General features: G+C 38.3%; 1 pseudogene; it reads left to right on the top strand.

Moving 5' to 3' along the window:
* Positions 1–1,325: 1,325 nt before the first annotated feature.
* Positions 1,326–2,318, top strand: LOC103128082 (nucleoporin NUP35-like; annotated as a pseudogene).
* The last annotated feature ends 4,264 nt before the right edge of the window (positions 2,319–6,582 follow it).

The raw sequence follows: 6,582 nt of genomic DNA, 5'->3' as shown, positions 1-6,582 counted from the left end.
CAGGCCTGGTGGTTCTGGACACAGTCCAAAATGAAACATGTTGAGATGGCACTACTTGCACTGATTTGGTTGAGATCAACGGATGTAGTATCAAATAGTATGGGTCATGAGAAGCATGAAAGAAAAATAGTAATCCCCAGAGATTTCCAGAACTGGGAGAAATATAGGTTTTACAGAGAATGAGGAAAGTTTCTTGCTGCTTTAGAGTCTAAGAAGGCAATAGATAATTATTATTATAGCCAAATTTGGGAACTTGGTTTACTTTGAAATTTCATGGTTAGGATTTACTGCACCATACAAGACCTTCCCATGTTTTATATCATTTAATGCTATTTACAAATAACTATATATATATATAGATATTTATTTAAATTTCTTTATTGGAGAATTAATGGTTTACAGTCAACAGTAAAATTCAATAATTTGTTCATGCATAACATTTCCACATAACAATACAGCCCCCACTAGTTCCTCCTTTGCCATCATGTTGAAGGACTTGAACCCTCCCCCCAACCCCAGAGTCTTACTTTGGTGCAGTACACCAACTCCAGTCCAAGTTCTTTTTTTTATGTGACAATTTATTTTCTCTCTCCCTTTTTTTTTAGAGTCAACACTAAACACAATAGTTTGTACATGCATAACATTTTCCAGTTTTCCACATAACAATACAATCCCCACTAGGTCCTCTGCCATCCTGTTCCAGGACCTGAACTCTCCCCACCACCCACCCACCCCAGCGTCTTTACTTTAGTGCAGTACACCAAATCTAGTCCAAGTTCTGCTTAGTATATTCTCTTCTGATCTTGTTTTTCAACTTCTATGAGTGAGACCATCCCATATTCATCCTTTCATTTCTGACCTATCTCACTTAACATATCTTCAAGCTCCATCCAAGATGATGTAAAGAAGGTGAAATCACCATTTTTAATATTCCCTTGTGTATATAGACCACAACTTACTCAGCTACTCATCTGTTGTTGGACACCTGGGTTGCTTCCAGGTTTTGGCTATTATAAATCATGCTTCTATGAACATAGGTATACACAAATCTTTTTGGATGGGTATGTTTGGTTCTTGAGAATATATTCCTAGGAGAGGAATTGCAGGGTCATAAAGTAGGTTCATATGTTGCCTTCTGAGAGTTCTCCAGACTGCTCTCTACAAGGGTTGGACTAATTTACATTCCCACCAGCAGTGCAGGAGAGTTTCTTTGTCCCCACAACAGATAACTATGTCTTATATACTGACAAAACCAGTTGCTTCTGGTCTCCTTCATTATTAAAAAAAAAAAGTTGGGGGAGGTTCAGGGCTGGGTGGCTGCTGCGATGACCTCCTTCATGGTGGAACCCCAGGTGCTGACGTTAGGATGTGAACCAATGAAGCTAGGTTCACCCACATCTCCAAAACCAGGTGGTAACGTCCAGTTCTTACTTGGATTTTTAATGGGGTACTTGCCAGCTCTGGTGACTCCACAGCCACGATCAATTAGTGGCCCTTCAGTTGGAGTGATGGAAATGCGATCACCTGTACTTGCAGGTGGCTCACCACCACAGCCAGTTGTCCCAGCACATAAGGATAAAAGCGGAGCTCCGCCAGTTAGAAGCATATATGATGACATTTCCAGCCTAGTACTTGGCTCAACACCTTTAACTTGAAGAAGACAGCCTAATATTTCAGTAATGCAGAGCCCTCTTGTTGGGAGTTATGACAACTACTGCTGGAACAGGGCAAAGTATGTTTAGTCCAGCAAGCATCAGTCAGCCACAAAAGACAACATTATCTCCTGCCCAGTTGGATACTTTTATACTCAAGGATAGTCTCTGACTTCAGAAGATCATCTTGGTGACACTTGGGTGACTGTGTTTGGATTTCCTCAAGCCTCTGCTTCCTATATATTATTACAGTTTGCACAATATAGGAATATCTTAAAACATGTGATGTCCAACACAGGGAATTGGATGCATATTCGTTATCAGTTAAAACCACAGGCCCGAAAAGCCTTAAGATGGGAAGATTTTTGGAGAGTTCATCATGATTGGTGTGAAACCGTGTATAGATAAAAGTGTTACGGAAAACAGTGACAGGTGTGCTTTGTCATCTCCCCCTGTAGCCTTCACACTACCCATGTAAACCTTAGGGACGCCAACCCAACCTGGAAGTACCCCTAGAATTTCCACCATGAGGTAGGTCTCTTGCTACAGCATACAAAGCATCAACCAGTGATAATCAGGTTATTTCTGATAGACACCAAAAAATATTACAGCATTGTATCCAAAGCAATGGAGTACATGTTTGGCTGGTACCATGATGAGAACTAAGAACTCAAGTGCGAGGAGGTGACTCTGCCCTAAACAGTAGGCTTCCTCGGCTAGTTGTATGACCACGCTGGGCAGTACTGGATCGCTAGCTCATCTTTCCTTTAGGAGGTTTTCTCCTTAAAGGATACAACACATTTGGAGCTTGCATTCTAAAAGATACAAAGAAACAAAATATGCCTGTTAATAGAATTTTATGTTTTCTATAATAGTTGCAGATGCTAGCGGACAGAAAAACTAAGCATTGGTGACTGCCAACTAACTGCAGGACACAATTTATGGTGTGACTTTGTCTGCTTCATGAATTGGTGGGGTGAACTCCCTGGTGGAGAGCTCACCAGCTGCTCCTGACAAGATGCAAATTATAAGTAACAGTTTGGATTATGGTGTTTTAATTTAGGTAGTATTTAATATTTTAATTATCATTCTTTGTATATGTCCTGTCTTAGCTTTCCATATTCTTAAGCCAAAATTCTTTTTAAAGTCAAACTAACATTTCTTAATAATAAACTTTGCCTCTTATATGAAAAAATTTATTATTAGAAGTGCATTAGCAATTTGAACCAGTGTTAAAATTCAATCAATTTGCTAATTTGAAAACTTAGTGCTCAGATTAAAGGAATATATACTCAGAACTGAAGTCAATGCATTTAAAAGCTCAAGATATCCAATCAATTTTCCTCTCTCATATTGATTAAACAGTGATCTATAAGACTATAAATTAATAGGAATATATATTAACTCCATTACTGCCACCAAAGGTCTGTGTTCCTATCCCTACCCCCCTACAGTAGAGCTGAAAATTACCCTTTCCCACCCAGGGTTTTTTACTCTGGTGCAATACTTCAAATTCATTCAAATTCTACTTTGCATTTCCTTTTCTTGTTTCTATTTGTGAGAATGTTCATCAAATGCTTAAGGAAAACTGTTCGTGTAACTCTTTTCCTTCTAAATCTCAAAGGCATCTTTGATGACATAGACCCAGTTGTAAGGAAGACTAAAGCAAAAATAAACCAATGGGACTACATCAAGTTGAAAAGCTTCGACACAGCAAAAGAAATCATCACCAAACAAAGAGACTCCTTGGGAGTCGGGCAGTAGCACAGCGGGTTAAGTGCACATGGCAAAAAGCACAGGACCAGCAGAAGGACCCCAATTTGAGGCCCCAGCTCCCCACCTGCAGGGGAGTCACTTCATAGGCGGTGAAGCAGGTCTGTAGGTGTCTCTCTTTCTCTCCCCGTCTTCACCTCCTCTATCCATTTCTCTCTCTCCTATCCAAAAACAATGACAACAACAATAACTACAATCATAAAACAACAAGGGCAACAAAAGGGAATAAATAAATTTTAAAAATCGTAAAAAAAAAAACAACAAAGAGACTCCTCAAAGAATGGGAGATGATCTTCACATGCCATACATCAGACAAGAGGCTAATAAGCAAAATATACAAAGAGCTCAGCAAACTTAGCAACAAAAAAGCAAATGACCCCATCCAAAAATGGGCAAAGGATATGAACAGAACATTCACTATAGAAGAGACACAAAAGGCCAACAGACATATGAAAAATTGCTCCAGATCACTGATTGTCAGAGATATGCAAATAAAGACAACAATGAGATAACACCTCACCCCTGTGAGAACGGCATACATCAGAAGCAATAGCAACAACAAATGCTGCAAAGGTTGTGGGGCAAAGGTACCCTTATGCACTGCTGATGAGAATGTCAATTGGTCCAACCCCTGTGGAGAGAAGTCTGGAGAACTCTCACAAGGGTAGAAATGGACTTTCCATATGACCCAGTAATTCCTCTCCTTAGGGGTATATCCTAAAGAGTCAAACACACCCATCCGAAACCATATGTGTACACCTATGTTTATAGCAGCACAATTCATAATAGCCAAAACCTGGAAACCACCCAGGTGTCCAACAGCAGATGAGTGTCTGAGAAGGTTGTGGTATATATACACAATGGAATACTACTCACCTACGAAGAATAATGAATCCACCTTCTTCAACTTATCTTGGATGGAGCTTGAAGGAATTATGTTAAGTGAAATAAGCCAGAAAGTGTATACTATTTTAGTCTTCCAACTGAAAATTATAAAAATTTGAATTACTTCATATGTTCATCAACATTTAGTGTTATTTTCCATATAAGTGAGTACCATTACTTTGTGGTTTTTATTTACATTTTCCACATGTTTAAGGATGCTGGACACATTTTATATGCATCTTGGCCATTTGTATATCTTTTAAAAACCTTATTAGTTATTTAATGTTCCCACTAACAGAGTTCTGAATCTCCATTCTCACCACTGCAAGCCACCACAGTTCCTCTAAGGTTGTAGACATGGGCCAACCATCATCTCTACAACAATCTGTCTACATTCATACATAATTGTCCCCCTTTTTTTCAAGATCCAATCATTTCTTCCCCTCCAAGCCACTCATGACACCATTACTACATTCATATGTCCCTCTCCTTTTCCTCCTCTCTCTCTAGGTGTTGATGAAGCTGGAGTTCAGAGCCCTCTTGTCTTCTTTCTCCTATTGTTTCTCCCCTACTGGGAGTAGGTATCAAGGTTGTTTTGGGGGTGCAGAAAGTAGGACTTCTGGCTTCTATAATGAACCCAAACACAACTTTCTCCGAACCACAAACTGGAAGTCACATTTTGCATCAGATACTTGTGAAAGACAGATGATAGTGTGGCTCTATCTTCAAAGGCTTGTTCACCACTTATACCCTGAAGGCTGAATTAAGCATTTAATTGGAGAACTGCCTTCACATAAATATACAGTTTGTTATGTTCCTTAAGATATGAGTGACAGTTGTTAAGGACATAGACAATTTTAATAGGGTTTTTGATAAAAAGTTCTAAAAACTCAGTGGTTTGGAGATGTTGGGGAAAATGTCAAATATCTGAAGAACCCACAACTTAAATCATAACTTAGCCCAGACAGAAAAATAATTGTTTCTATAATTGTTTGGAGCTCATCATGGGGAGACAGACACCTAACAGATGAAATGTTTTATTTCAGAGACATATTTATATCTAGGTTCAGGGATTGCATATCTGTTTTCAAGAAAGTCTTTTCACATCAAAGTAGCCTGCATGGTCTTTAATGACCACTTGCACTGCTCTGCAATTTCACATACTCTAATCTGAGATAAAGGAAGGAAAACCAATATTTTTTATTTTTTAGTTTAAGAAAGGAGGCATTAACAAAACCATAGGACATTAACTCTAAACAACAAGAGAAAAAAGTAAAAGAAACAAGCCTGCCTGTTTTGGTTGTTTGGCTTGCTTGTTTAAAGACAGGATCTTTTGCCCACCCAACCTAGAATCAAGACCTGAGCCTTGGGAACATAAACAATATATACTTCATTAGTGATTTGGGTACTTGGAGTTTAAGGTGAGTGGACTACACTTCTTTCCTTTGGGACCTGATAAGAAAGATCTGTTGTTTGAATACTTAGCTCAGCCTAGTGATTCAACAACAAATAACAGGGAAGAAAACGGTCCCTGAGGGAGGCAAGATGGAGTTTGAAAGTCTGAGTTTATAAAGCAAGCCTCTGGGGCAACAATCAACTTTAATGCATATTCACCCTTAAACACACTCGTCAGCCTGATGAAGAATACATAGGGAGTCAGTATCACAGAATTCTTATACTGGGGGAGGAAATTATATGCACCAATAATCAAATAAAGCAAAACATGAATCTCATTCATTCATTCATTAAACAAATATTTGACTGTGATTCCAGTTGTTGTGTAACCATAATGTATAGCAGATTTCCTTTTCCAAGTCAATCCCTGCTATCCAATGGTTGCCTATTATCAACCTCCCTATACATGGTTTTCATGCAGTTAGAATTCATTGAAGTCTGGGATTGACTGCTTTACTGTTGATTTATGTGATGCAACAATTAGTTTGTTCTTGGCTATAAAAAACAGAAACTCATATATTTTTTATATTAGATGGCTTGCTTTTTTATTATTGAGTTATACTTTATAAAATGACACTTTTATTTTTTTTAATTATTTATTTATTTTTTTATTTAAGAAAGGATTAATTAAGACACTTTTATTTTTGAGGTAACATTGATGCAACATGGCACATTTTAGGAGCACAAATTCACATCTCTTTAAATGTATGCTATCAAACCACACCCAACCCTAAAATATGAAAAAATGTTCCACTACAGTCCACTGGACCCTTCTCTACATTTTATTCATGGCCCTGTAGCCTTCTTTGGGTAACCT

The sequence above is a fragment of the Erinaceus europaeus genome, chromosome X, assembly GCF_950295315.1.
Source record: "Erinaceus europaeus chromosome X, mEriEur2.1, whole genome shotgun sequence".
Classification (NCBI taxonomy): domain Eukaryota; kingdom Metazoa; phylum Chordata; class Mammalia; order Eulipotyphla; family Erinaceidae; genus Erinaceus; species Erinaceus europaeus.
The sequence above is the reverse complement of the archived record's forward strand: the minus strand, read 5'-3'. Positions and strand labels throughout refer to the sequence as shown.